Genomic DNA, 15,232 nt, shown 5'->3' with positions numbered 1-15,232 from the left:
AGTCACAGAAAGGCACAGCAAAAAGACTGTCACAAGATGAGCTTTTGGCCAGCACCACCTTTGCCACACACACACACACACACACACACAAAACCACAGTACTTGGCAGCGGGAGGCAGGCTGTGAGCAGCAGCACATGATGAGAGAGGCAACCAGGTGGGGCTAAGGAGGAGGCTGGTGTGGGGTGGGGGACAGACAGTAGGGTAGGGGCAAGGGACAGTGAAATGCTGCTGGGAGCATGCAGAGACAAGGTGGAGAGAGGGTAGGGCAGCTAGGTACAGTCAGGAGACTAGACAGAAGCTTGGGGAGGGGGTTAGCAAAAAAGGAAGGAGGTACAAAGAGTGGATGCTTTGGTTGAATAGAGGGCTGTGTAGTGTTGGAACAGAGAAAGGGCTAGGCGGGTAAGGACAACTACTACACAAACTGAAGCCAGGAGGTTTACAGGAACATAGGATATATTGCAGGGAGAGTTTCCACCTGCGCTATTCAATAAAGCTGAAGTTGGTGGGTAGGATCCAGATGACACAGGCTGTGAAGCTGTCACTGAAATGAAGGATGTCATGTTTGGCACCGTGCTCAGCAACAAGGTGGTCCACTTGTTTCTTGGCCACAGTTTGTTGGTGGCCATTCATGTGGACAGACAGCTTGTTGGTTGTCAAGCCCACTTAGAATGCAGCACAGTGGTTGCAGCTTAGCTTGTAGCTTGCACCACTGATTTCACAGGTAGCCCTGCCTTTGATAGGATAGATGATTTTTGTGACAGGACTGGGTGATGGTGGGAAGGTGTATGGGACACGTCTTGCGTCTAGGTCTATTACAGAGATATGAGCCATGAGGCAAGGGGCTGAGAGTAAGGATTGTGTAAGGATGTATGAGGATATTGTGTAGGTTCAGTGGGCGGCAGAAGACCACTGAGGGAGGAGTGGGAAGGATAGTGGACACGACACTTCTTATTTCAGGGCACGACGAGAGGTAGGCTACCTGTGAAATGAGTCCTGCGATCAACACAATGACCAGTAACCACTGTGCTGTATTCTACATGGGCATGACAACCAATAAGCCATCTGTCTGCATGAATGACAAACTGTGTCCAAGAAACAACTGGACCAACATGTTGCTGAGCACACTATCCAACACAATGTCCTTCATTTCAATGACTGCTTCAAAGCCTGTGCCATATGGATCATTCCCACCAACACCAGATTTTCTGAACTGCATAAGTGGGAATTCTCCCTGCAATATATCCCACATTCCTGTAATCCTCCTGGCTTCAACCTTCATTAGTCATTGTCCTTACCCATCTAACCGCTTCCCTGTTCCCATTCCAACACTACGCAGTCCACCAAAGCTCCCAGTATTTTTACTCTCCTCCTTTTCCACTAAGCCCCCCCCCCCCTTTCATCTAACCTTCCGACTGCAACTAGCTGGCCCACTCTTCATCTCATCCCTGCATGCTCCCAGCAGCACTTCACCGTTCCCCACCCCTACCCTGCTATACCTCTCCCTCCTCCTCACCCCTCCCCCCAGTTGACTCTCCCACAATGCCCTGCTGCTCGCAATCTGGCTCCAGCTGCCACAGACAGTGGTTTTGTGTGTGTGTGTGTGTGTGTGTGTGTGTGTGTGTGTGTGTGTGTGGTCTATTTTCGACAAAGGCCTTGTTGGTCAAAAGTTAACTTCTCAATAGTCTTTTTGTTGTGCTTTTCTGCGACTCAGCATCTCTACTATAGTTGAGTGGCAACTATCCTTTTCATTATATTGCTACATATCACTTAGTTCGTCTCACCCATCCACCTGACAAAACCCCTCCCTCAAATTGGTCTGCACAACCAGAAACACATCTCTAGAATAAATTGTACAATAGTGAAGTTCAATGTTCCAAATCTTGTTTATGTGGTTATATCTAGATCAATGCCTCAATTGCATAGTGAACGATTATCTTTATTCTTTTAATTATTTGAATTCCACCCAGAACTGTTCAGCACTGCCAACACTGAGTTACTAGAGGTCAAGTCATAGCATTTTATTTATTTTAAATAGCAAATGCTTTGTGTGACTTAATGTTTTGCTGAGAGATGCTTCCAGGATAAATATTGAGTAAACACTTTTATCATTTTATTGAAATAGCACATTATTTCTGTCACTAGCCATGTAGCTAACTGTGTTACCATTCTGTCAACCCCATCAATTGATGGCATGCAAAACTTTCACATACTAAATTGTATACACTGACATGCTCCCTCAATCTTCATTGTGTTGTGTGGAACAAGTAGATTGAAACTTCTTGGCAAATTAAAACTGTGTGCCAGACTGAGACTCGAACTCTGGACATTTTCCTTTCGCAGGCCATTCCTCTACCAACTGAGCTAACCAAGCACGACTCATGACCTGCCCTCACAGCTCTACTTCCACCAGTACCTAGTGTCCTACCCTCCAAACTTCAACAGAAGTTCTCCTGCAGAACTTCTGAACTTTTGGAACCGTGAAGACATGTCTTAGCCACAGCCTGGGAGGCATTTCCAGTGTGAAATTTTCACTGTGTAGCAGTTTGTGCACTGATATGATACAGGGTGAGGCAGTGAAACGGCACGATTTTGTAAAACCACCAAAGATTTATTTACAAGTAAAATCATAATAGTTGAACATGGATCTCAAGTACAAGAGTGGAAATTAAAGATTTAACTTAAAAACAATCATTTTTTAAATATGGTGTCAGTGAGGTGTCGTCCTTGGTTTTGCACACATTGTCTAAGCCTGAGATGAAATTGTCCCATGACGTTTCGTAGCATCTGTACTGGAATGTTGTTAATTTCCTGTCGAATTCGCTCCTTCAGGTCTTCTTTTGTTCTTGGTGGATTTTCCTGGAAGACTTTGCAATTGAGGTAGCCCCAAAGAAAAAAGTCTGGTGCCGTCAGATCTGGTGAACGGGCAGGCCAGGGGAAATCGCCATTCCTGCTGATTAGACGTCGTGGAAATGCAAGTCTGAGCAATTCCATTGAGACATTAGCAGTATGGCTTGTTGCACCATCTTGCTGGAAGAGTGTTTCAGCATCTGGATCATGTCGATCAATTCCAGGCAGACCAAAAATGGTCAACATGTCAGCATAACGTCCAGAGTTTACCGTCACTGTGTTGCCATCTTCATCTTCAAAAAAATAGGGCCCCACGATTCCACGAGATGACATTGCGCACCAGACTGTTACTTTTTCAGAATGGAGACGTTTTTCATGAAGTTCGTGCGGGTTATCTGAGGACCAATATCTGAAGTTTTGCTTATTTACGTACCCACTAAGATGAAAGTGGGCTTCATCACTCATCCATAAGTTATGCACTCTTTCTTCATTTCGTTCAATAACGTTAAGCATTGACTGGCAAAAGCGTATACGGTTATTGTAGTCATTAGGTTTAAGGGCTTGCACTACCTGAATTTTGTATGGATGATAGTGAAGGTCACTCTTCAAAATCCGTCTTACTGATCGATTGCTGAGACCAAGTTCTGCGCTGTGCTGTCTCGCGGATTTTCGCGGACTTCGTCCCAACGCTTCGCGCACACGATTAATGTTCTCGGGTGTCCGGATTGTTTTTGTGCTGCCGCCTCTTTTCTTTGTTGTGCTAGCAGTAGCTTCAAAGGTTTTAACCCAAAGGAGAATGGCTCTCCTTGATGGCACGGGAGCCCGTGGCGGCAGGTTGAATTCACGACGAAAGGCGCGTTGAGCACCAACCACACTATCCGCGTTTTTGTAATATGCCTTTACGGCATATGCACGTTGCGCACTCGACCAACGCTCCATGGCTACTGAAACTTCCACCACTCTAGACGCCCAAGGTCACTTCCCCCACTCTCGCAACCCCCCTCCGCGCCCGACAACCACTATCGAAATCGTGCCGTTTCACTGCCTCACCCTGTACTTATTGGCAGATTAACACTGTGTGCCAGATTGAGACTGGAACTCGGGATCTCTGCCTTTCGCAGCCAAGTTACAACTCACAACCTGTATTCACAGCTCTGCTTCTACCAGTACATCTCCTCCTTCCAGGAGTGTTAGTCCCACAAATTTGTCATGAGAACTTCTTTGAAGTTTGGAAGGTAGAAGGTAAGGTAATGGCAGAGGTACAGTTGTGAGGATGGACCACGAGTCATGCTTAAGTTGCTCAGGTGGTAGAGCCCTATCCCATGAAAGGCAAGATCCTCAGTTCAAGACTCGGTCCGGCACACAATTTTAATCTGCAAGGAAGTTTCATATCAGAGGACACTCCGATGCAGAGTGAAAATTTCATTCTGGAAACATGCAGATTCTAAGGCAGCCAGTAGACCACGTTTGTTGTACGAAATTAAGGTTTTGCTGGAGGGCAACAGCTGTTCATTTACTACATAAAGAAATGCAAGATACAGCTTCAAGTTTTCTTTCATATACGACAAACTGTTGCAAGAACTGGAGCGAGACTTGTTGACAATGATGCAGATGGTCATTCAACTTTGTGCAAAAAGAATTACATCAAATTTTAAGTGAGTATTTCTTGTTCTAATTTCATAAAGTGTTTCTTTACACTGGTTACCATTTTTCTAATGTTTCTTCATTTTCTCAACCAGCAACATTTTTCCTTTGTTACAGGTTCAGAAAATGAAGACAATGAGTCTGTAGAGCCATAAAATATAAGTCCTGAATGTTGAGCATTTGTAGTACTACTGTGAAAGCTTTGCAAAAGAAATTTTACTAAATGAAAAATCAATAAGAGCACTACAATGACTACACGTATACCAATACCCAACCATCACAGAGTAATAGTGACAACAATAAGTGAACAGAAGACTGTAAATGTCAATTTACATATCCAAACTTGTCCCCTTGAACTGACTTTGCCACACAATATGAGCTTCAGATGTACAGCCATTTCCTCACTTACTTCACAAAAACACATTTTCTTACACATGTTTCAAGCCTAACATTATTTAGGGTTTTGTGAAAATATCGGCTAACATTTCTCCAGAATGCAGATGTTCAATATTGATAACATCTGACTCAACATGCTTTCTTATAAAATTACATTTTATGTCTATAACCTCTGATCTAGAATTTGTCACTCAATTTTTGGCTAAATGAATAGCGCCTTTACTATCACAATATACTTCAAGTGACTTTGTGACACTACTTGGATCTCCCTCACACAAGGTTGCCTTAACACAGTAAATCTGGAACAGTTGACACCAAAGTTATATATTCGGCTTTTACCGAGTAAATAGTGCAATAGTTTTTTACTTTCTGCTATGCCACAAAATTAAAGAATTCTGTGTTCTTATCTATAAAGCAGTTACAGAGTACTGGCCACTGGTTTTATTTCCCCAATTTGCATCACTGAAGGCCTTATTTCTCTATTGCCATTTCTAAAAAATTCTAGCTTACAGCTCATTGTTCCCTTTAAATGTCTAAACACACTTTTTACTGACAACCGAAGGATCTTTTTAAAACAGTGATTAAATCTGTGAAGGAAATTGATTGCAAAACACGTCAGGCCTGCAGATTCATGATAGGTACACAAGACCTCTTACTGCTCCGATAAGGTAAACTGATGTCATTTGATTCGACTGCCTCGAAGTTCCATCCGCGTTTTAGTGTTGTTGACACTGGCTTGGTAATACTCTCTCCACATTTCTCCGAAGCTTTTCTTACAAAGGATTCCTGCAGTTTCATATTTTCATACCTAGGCATCTGCTAAATTGCATTAAGTAACCTCCAGGTTCTCTTGAGCTGCCACTGACAAGATATAGCTAATGGACACGAGCTTGACCACTGCTGCTGAGGTTTCCTTCTAACCAACATTTAATTTGAGAGTATCCTTTTACCATTAAGTGTGCTTCTGGTTGTATTGCCAGTCCCATGTTTTACCTTAAAATACCGACTCAGTCTTGAGAGGTTTGTGTCCTCTGGGTAGCTCTGTCTCTTTGCATGTGTCACTACAATATAAGAAATGAGAATTCTTTCTTCACTGCTTTTTTTCCATTTTTCCTTATTTATCCCTTCCAAAGTCTCTTTGAAATCGATGGCTTCATTTGAAGTTCTGCTTGCAAGTAGTAAGTAAAATGGTCAGATAATCTCTTGGGCCCTGACTCTCTGTTTGACCTTTCAAGCTCCATTTGCCGATTCTCACGTTCCTCATCTTTAACTTCAATCTCCATTGGATCACTGTCCAAACCATAAAAGGGTCCATTATCACTGTTTACTGAATTAATTTCTTCTTCAGTACCGGTATGTGAAGCACTGATGTCATGAAGAATTGCTTCTTGTTGCAACCCTAAGATATTGGTGATATTACATTCCTCTATCTTTGAACTTGGGAAACTCTCATTCTCCAGTAAATTTATGCTGACAGTTATCTGGCAGTTCTCCCTATTGATGAACTGCAAGCTTTTGGTTCCCTGGCAGTAGTCTAAGAAATAAACTTCTGTGACGTCTTACCCCACTTCTTGCAACAGGATTTTGGAATGTGAACCACTACACTGCAGCAAAAAATCCTCAGGTGTGATACATAAGCCTTTCTCCTGAATCAAAATTCATATGGTTTTTTACCTCTAAGTGTGGTCTACGGAGAACAACTGTACAGGCATGCAGCTTTAGACACAGTTTGAGCCCAGTACTCCTTCAGTAAGTTGGCACAGAACATCATGGTATGGGCTTCTTTAAGCAAGGTTTCATTAGCTCTCTCAGCAATATCAATTTACAGCGGACTGCAATGAACTGTAAGATGGTAGATGAAACCTTAAGGCATAAGTAATCTTTTTAGCTTGCTGTTGACACATTCCTTTCCAGTATCAGACTGCAACTTCATCTACATCTACATCTACATCCATACTCCGCAACCCACCATACGGTGCGTGGCGGAGGATACCTCGTACCACAACTAGCATCTTCTCTCCCTGCTCCACTCCCAAACAGAACGAGGGAAAAATGATTGCCTATATGCCTCTGCACGAGCCCTAATCTCTCTTATCTTATTTTTGTGGTCTTTCCGCAAAATTTAAGTTGGCGGCAGTAAAATTGTACAGCAGTCAGCCTCAAATGCTGGTTCTCTAAATTTCCTCAGTAGCAATTCATGAAAAGAACGCCTCCTTTCCTCCAGAGACTCCCACCCGAGTTCCTGAAGCATTTCCATAACACTCGCGTGATGATGAAACCTACCAGTAACAAATCCAACAGCCCGCCTCTGAATTGCTTCTATGTCCTCCCTCAATCCGACCTGATAGGGATCCCAAGTGCTCCAGCAGTACTAAAGAATAGGTCGTATTAGTGTTTTATAAGCGGTCTCCTTTACAGATGAACCACATCTTCCCAAAATTCTACCAATGAACCGAAGACTATCCGCTTTCCCCACAACTGCCATTACATGCTTGTCCCACATCATATGGCTCTGCAATGTTACGCCCAAATATTTAATCGACGTGACTGTGTCAAGAGCTACACTACTAATGGAGTATTCAAACATTACGGGATTCTCTTTCCTATTCATCTGCATTAATTTACATTTATCTATATTTAGAGTTAGCCGCCATTCTTTGCACCAATCACAAATCCTGTCCAAGTCATCTTGTATCCTCCTACAGTCACTCAATGACAACACCTTCCCGTACATCACAGTACCATCAGCAAACAGCTGCACATTGCTATCCACCCTATCCAAAAGGTCATTTGTGTAGACAGAAAACAGCGGACCTACCACACTTCCCTGGGACACTCCAGATGATACCCTCACCTCCAATGAACACTCACCATCGAGGACAACGTACTGGGTTCTATTACTTAAGAAGTCCTCGAGCCACTCAGATATTTGGGAACCAATCCCATATGCTTGTACCTTAGTTAGGAGTCTGCAGTGGGGCACTGAGTCAAACGCTTTCCGGAAGTCACGGAATATGGCATCCGTCTGATACCCTTCATCCATGGTTCGCAAGATATCATGTGAAAAAAGGGCGAGTTGTGTTTTGCAGGAACGATGCTTTCTAAAGCCGTGCTGATGCATGGACAGCAACTTCTCTGTCTCAAGGAAATTCATTATATTCGAACTGAGAATATGTTCGAGGATCCTGCAAAAAACTGATGTTAAGGATATTGGTCTGTAATTTTGAGGATCCGTCCTTCTACCCTTCTTATATATATGCGTCACCTGCACTTTTTTCCAGTCGCTCGGGACTTTACGTTGGGCAAGAGATTCATGATAAATGCAAGCTAAGTAAGGAGCCAATGCAGTAGAGTACTCTCTATAAAACTGAACTGGAATCCCATCAGGACCTGGCGATTTATTTATTTTCAACCTATTCAGCTGCTTCACAACCCCAGGGATGTCCATCACTATGTCCTCCATACGGGAATCTGTATGAGACTCAAATGGCGGTATGTTTGTACAATCCTCCTGCGTAAAAGATTTCTCAAATACTAAATTTAAAATTTCAGCTTTCATTTTGCTGTCTTCCATTGCCAGGCCAGACTGATCAGTGAGTGACTAGACGGAGGCCTTTGACCCGCTTACCGATTTTACGTAAGACCAGAATTTCCTTGGGTTTTCAGCAAGATCTTTTTCTAAGGTATGACGGTGGTAGTGGTTGTATGCTTCGCACATCGTTCTTTTTACAGCAGCACGAATCTCTACTAACTTTTGCCTGTCCTCATTCTCCCGATCTTTCTTGTACCGCGAGTGCAACTGTCTTTGCTTCCTGAGCATTCTCCGAATAGCACTATTAAACCACGGTGGGTCTTTTCTGCCCATAACCCACTTTTTTGGCACATACTTCTCCAATGCGTGATTTATAATGTGTTTAAAATTTTCCCATAATTCTACCATGTCCATCGTACCGGAAGTAAATGAAGTCGATTCATTTACTAAGTGGGATGCTAACAACTGCTTATCTGCTCTTTCTAGTAAGAATACTCTCCTAGCCTTCTTGACTGACTTTTTAACTTTCGTAACCATAGTCGTAATGACAACATCATGATCACTAATCCCTGTCTCAACACTGACACCTTCGATGAGGTCTGGTCTGTTCGTGGCTACCAGATCTAAAATATTTCCATTACGCGTTGGCTGTCGATTTAGCTGCTCAAGACAGTTTTTGGATAATGTGCTCAAAAGTAATTCACACAACAGCTTGTCTGTACCACCTGTAATGAATCCATAGACATCCCAGTCTATACTAGGTAGGCTGAAGTCACCTACAACTAATATAGCATGATCGGGGTACTTCTGTGATAGTGTGTAGACTCCCTTTGAATGATTCTAGAACTGCCACGGTGGAACCTGGTGGCCGGTAATAACACCCAACAATTAACTTTATTTCTCCTAGCCCTGTTAAACGTGTCCAGATAACCTCACATTCACACTCTACTTCGACCTCTGTAGACACAATATCTTTGTCAACTGCAATGAAGATACCACCTCCTATGGTGTCTTTCCGATACACATTCCAACCATCATTAAATATTTCAGAACTTCCTATCCCAGGGTTCAGCCAGGTCTCAGTCCCGAGAATAATTTGCACGCCACATGCTTCCTGGAGGGCAGTAACTTCAGGAACTTTATTCCGAACACTCTGAAAATTTACTGCTAATATCTTGATAGCTGAAGTGTCTTTACACTGAGCGCGTCCTGATTTCCCTGCCTGCACGTCGACTGGTGAGTGTTCATCAGGACACCTCGCACTACTGCCTAGCCCAAAAAAACCCCATGTGCACACAAGTACTCTGCTACCCGAGTAGCTTCTTCCTTTGTGTAGTGCACCCATGACCTATCTAGGGGCGTCCTACAATTCCCCACCCAATAGCGCAAGTCTAGAAATCTGCAGCCCAGACCATCACAGAGTCGACGAAGCCTCTGGTTGAGACCCTCCACTCGGTTCCAAACCAAAGGACCCCGATCCACTCTGGGAACGATGCTGCAAATAGAGAGCTCTGCTTGCACCCCGCATGCGAGGCCAGCGGTCTTCACAAATCCTCCAGCTGCCTATATGAACTGAGGATCGCATCAGAACCCAAGCGACAGGCATCATTGGTGCCGAAGTGAGCAACTACTTGCAGACGACTGCACCCTGTACGCTCGATAGCCACAGGCAAAGCCGCCTCCACATCTTGCATGAGGCCCCCTGGCAGACAAACCGAGTGCACATTGGAATTCTTTCCAGCCCTGTACGCTATTTCCCTAAGGGGCTCCATCACCCGCCTAACGTTGGAGCTCCCAATAACCAGCAAGCCTTTGCCCCCATGTGCCTGCTCAGGCCCCACTGAAGGATATTTCTGCCTGTCTGCTTTTCCACAAAGACTCTGAAGTTTTTAAATGTGTGGGACCTCAGACTTTCTTCATGAAACAGACAAACCTGTATTTTCAAAAAAATCATAATGAATGTGAGAAAATAATGATTTCCACCAACAGACGCTGTCTCCAATGCCCAACGAAAATCAGAACGACCTAAGTCTGAGATGATGTTTAGAATACCTTTTTTCAGTTTTGAATGGAAGATGTGACTATTTTCCCACGATGCACAACTCACAGGGGTCCTTGACCACGAGATCCTCATTTAGTCTGGTTGAAACCTTTGCCAACTTCAGCATGCTTTTGCTATTCACATGTCCCAGCCTGCAACACCATAGAAATCGAAGACTTTTTGAGTAATATCATTGTTTCATTGCACATGTGTCCAAACAATAGACGTTGTCCTTAACCGATACATGGGCAATTAGTTTGCCTTCTGAATCATAAAACCTGTCTTCTTTCTTTATTAAAGGTCACTTTACACCTTTTAATTACAATTTTGATGAGAGCACAATCACAGCTGAGTTTCGGATGTGACCGACATTAGATCCTTCTATTTATACTGTTTTACCAGCGGTGGAGGAGATCAGTACAACACTGCCAGAAGTATCTGCCACCAAACCATCACCTCCCGCACTGACCACTGAGCTATTACACAGTTTTGCATTATCAAGCTTCCCTCCATCGCTGGTGATGTGAGTTGAGGCACAAGAATCTAAATACTACATGTCTCTTTCATGACACTGTTCCTGAGTTCTGACAGTATTCTCGTTACATATCCTTTACTGTTATTTTTTGACGATCTTCCTCTTTTCTTGCACTTACTACAATATTTAGCAATATGATTTTGTCTGTTGAACTTACAGCACTTAATAAAGCATTCTGTATGACAGTTTATTTACATGTTAACACTGACTCTCCATTCTCATTTGCATCTTCAGATTTGACATCTTCTAATCTCTGATGGTACCTATGCCACTGTTTTCAAGTGCCACAATCACAGGTCAATTATGATCAGGTAAACCCGTGTCATGTCATTTAACTTAAATGCAGTCATTATGTGGCTCCGTGAAGTTTCCTGGCTTAATAATTGGTTATATTAATGTCGGGTCTCCAGCTGGAACGTATCATCATCTAGAGACACAATATTTCAATTATGAGAAGGAAAGCTGCCATTCACCATACAGTATAGATACTAAGTCGCAGATGGACACAACAAAAAGACTAACAATTCATGCTTTCGGCCATTAAGGACTTTGTCAACACTGGACACACACACACACACACACACACACACACACACACACACAGTCTTAGGCAACTGAAACCACACTGTGAGCAGCAGCACCAATGCATGATGGGAGTGGCGACTGGGTGGGGGTAAGGAGGAGGCTGGGGCGGGGCGCGATAGTATTGTGGGGATGGCGGACAGTGCTGGAGGACAGACGGTGGGCAGTGGAGAGGTGGGAGGGGGAAGTAGCGAAAAAGGAGAGAAATAAAAAGACTGGGTGTGGTGGTGGAATGACGGCTGTGTAGTGTTGGAATGGGAACAGGGAAGGGGCTGGATGGGAGAGGACAGTGACTAGTGAAGATTGAAGCCAGGACGGTTATGGGAATGTAGGATGTATTACAGGGAAAGTTCCCACCTGCGCAATTCAGAAAAGCTGGTGTTGGTGGGGAGGACCCATATAGCACAGGCTGTGAAGCAGTCACTGAAATGAAGGATGTCATCTTTGGCAGCACGTTCAGCAACAGGGTGGTCCACTTGTTTCTTGGCCACAGTTTGTCGGTGGCCATTCATGCGGGTAGACAGCTTATTGGTTGTCATGCCTAGATAGAATGCAGCACAGTGGTTGTAGCTTAGCTTGTAGATTACATGACTGGTTTCACAGGTAGCCCTGCCTTTGATGGAATAGGTGATGTTAGTGACCGGACTGGAGTAGGTGGCGGTGGGAGGCTGTATGGGACGGGTTTTGCATTTAGGTCTATTACAGGGGTATGAGCCATGAGGTAAGGGATTGTGAGCGGAGTCTGTGTAAGGATGGACGAGTATGTTGTGTAGGTTCGGAGGAGTGGGAAGGATAGCGGGCACATTTCTCATTTCAGGGTACAAGAGATAATCAAAACCCTGGTGGACAATGTAATTCAGTTGCTCCAGTCCTGGGAGGTACTGAGTTACAAGCGGAATGCTCCCTTGTGGCTGGACAGTGGGACTTTGCAAGGTGGTGGGAGACTGGAAAATAAGGTATGGGGGATTTGCTTTTGTACAAGGTTGGGGGGACAATTACGGTCAGTGAAGGCTTCAGTGAGACTCTCGGTATATTTTGAGAGGGACTACTCATCATTGCAGATGCGACAACCACAAGTGGTTAGGCTCTACGGTAGGAGCTTTTTGGTATGGAACGGGTGGTACCTGTCTAGTGGAGGTATTGCTGATAGTTCGTAGGTCTGATATGGATGGAGGTATTGATGTAGTCATCTTTGTGAGTCAACATGTGGTGAGTAGCAACTTTCCTTCTCATGATTGTTACATTCCATCCTGGATTTTCCATTGTTTGATTTTTGGATACAATACTTCAGTGGTCCACCTAGCTGCCATCTTCAGGTGAGTATGCCGTCGCACTATCTCGCTGAAACTGAAAGCAAACACACTGCGGCGGCAGCGTGTGCGAAAATAATTGCCCTATAGCAACAGGCACTACAGCAGAAATGATAAATCGATATCAAACACTATTGACAGTTTTTGATTCTCAAAACAAGCTCGTTGTTTCTTTAAGTCAAACAGAACAGGTTTCCAACTCTTACTTAAAAGGATACCCCTTATCTCTGTTTATAATATTGTCAGAGAGCTAGATTTCAATGGCTTCTTTCACTACACAGTCCCAATACCGCAATGCAGGGGCAACCACTTGTGTCTCATCGCACAACATTTTATGTCTTTCAGTAAGACAATGTTGTGCCTCTGCAAATTTTTCTGGCTGAAATAAATGTTCCACACAATGGTCCTAGATCATACGAATCATCTTCGCCACATGCGTTTATTTCAGCCAGAAAAATCTGCAGTGGCAGAACATCGCCTTATTAAAGAACATACAACAATGTACGATGAGACACAAGTGGTTGCCCCTGTGTCACGATATTAAGACTGTGTAGTGAAAGAAGCCACTGAAATCCAGCTATCTGCCAATACTATAAACAGAGATAAGGGGTATCCTTTAGCTAAGAGTTGGAACCCTGTTCTGTTTGACATCAAGAAACAATGGACCTTGTTTTGGTCATCAAAAACCGACAATAGTGTTTGATATTGATTTATTGTTTCCACGACCTTCCACCACCAGTGCATTGTTGTGTCTACTGCTAGAGGGCAGTTAAACATAATGCTCAGAGGGCCCACAGTCGGTGTACAAAGGAACCACCGCAGCGTGTTTGATTTCAGTTCCAGTGAGATAGCGTGATGGCCTACTCAACTGAAGATGGCGGCCAGGTGGACCGCCAAAATATTGTCTCCAGATGACAATGTGTTCCGGATGGAGACCCAACATGAATACAAGCAGTCATTATGATGTGACTGAAATAGTCATATACCAACATGGTCATTACAATTCGATTGCAATAGTCGTCTACCAACTTACATTTATCTGATTTCATTGAGATTAATGTTTTAAGCGAGCCCTCACTATGGTGAGTATAGAGTCTTTTCTAGGGCCATCCAGTCTTTTGTTGCCGTTCATATATCCTTTATAAGGAAGTACTTTGTTTTGTCCATGAACAGTAAAATCTGGGAATGTGCTTTTCTGTCTCTTTTCTTCCATGAATCTTCCAGTTTTGCCAGATCCAAAGATCAGTTTTCTACAAAATTCCACACTTTTTGTCATGGGTTACATACACCTTCATGGCAAATTTCCCTGTAGAATATTTTTTGCATCTGGTCAACTTTTCAACTACTGGAAGTCCAGATGGAGCTGTACCACTCATTTTTATGTTCGATTGAAACAAACTTGCTGGCAGACTGCACACACAAACAGGAGGAAAAATAGAAATAAATCAACCGTTGGCGCACACACAACTCCCTAACGAACAGATTCTGGATTTCCTCACACAACTTTTATTTTCAATATTCATTAAACATTGCTTTCACACCCGGTCCTGAGCCCATAACCTTCTGGTGAGTAGTTTTAGTATTACTGTGAAAGGTTTGTCAAATAACGTTTTATTAAATGAAAATTCATGAAGTACACCATACAATGACTACATATATACAAAGAACACAGAGTAACAAAAACAAGAAGTAAACAGAAAACTGTCAATATCTATTTACATATACCAGCAATGACACTAAAAGGAGGCCAAGGCAAAGGTGCAGCACAAAAAGAAATTGTACCAATTCTGAGGGGGCATGGACTGATATAGGCTTTGCCAAATATTGGCATTTTTAATGAGTTTGATGGTGTCACTGATTTGTGTGAATTGGACGCAGATAGTTCTGTTTTTATTCTTTTTTTCAATTCTTGTGGTCAGTGCCCCCACTGCTCATTTCAAAAAGCAGACTAATCTTTATGCTAGACAGAGGATAAGGAAAATAACAAGTGCAGGTCTGCTCACTCCTAAACACAGAATGGATGGTTGAAAGGGAACTAATAAAATACTTGGCTATGATTTGTCACATGAACAGCAACCAAAAGCAAGGTGGGGTATGATCCATTTGAGTAATTCCACCTTCTAATTGAGTTTTAGCAGGCATATCTGCCTGCCAAAGAAATTGTTGGTCAATGATGGCAAGTGTAAAGACATAGGCAGAATTTATTTCAAGCAGATATGAAAATATGGTTTAAAATTAAACATGCTGTCAGATTGAAATTCTGGTTGTATATGAGCTAATATATCAGCAAAAATAAACAGTTTTTGGAAATTTACTGTAATTGGATAGCTAACAAATCTACTC

At 43.1% G+C, this 15,232-nt stretch overlaps 1 protein-coding gene across 1 annotated transcript in view; it reads right to left on the bottom strand.

The window, feature by feature from the left end:
• The window catches only part of LOC124776219 (eukaryotic peptide chain release factor GTP-binding subunit ERF3A), a 71,062-nt gene that overhangs the window by 35,042 nt on the left and 20,788 nt on the right, over positions 1–15,232 (bottom strand). The gene's annotated exons all lie outside the window — the stretch shown is intronic.

The sequence above is a fragment of the Schistocerca piceifrons genome, chromosome 2 (genome assembly GCF_021461385.2).
Source record: "Schistocerca piceifrons isolate TAMUIC-IGC-003096 chromosome 2, iqSchPice1.1, whole genome shotgun sequence".
Taxonomy (NCBI): domain Eukaryota; kingdom Metazoa; phylum Arthropoda; class Insecta; order Orthoptera; family Acrididae; genus Schistocerca; species Schistocerca piceifrons.
Note: the sequence above shows the minus strand (reverse complement) of the source record. Positions and strands in the feature narration are given on the sequence as shown.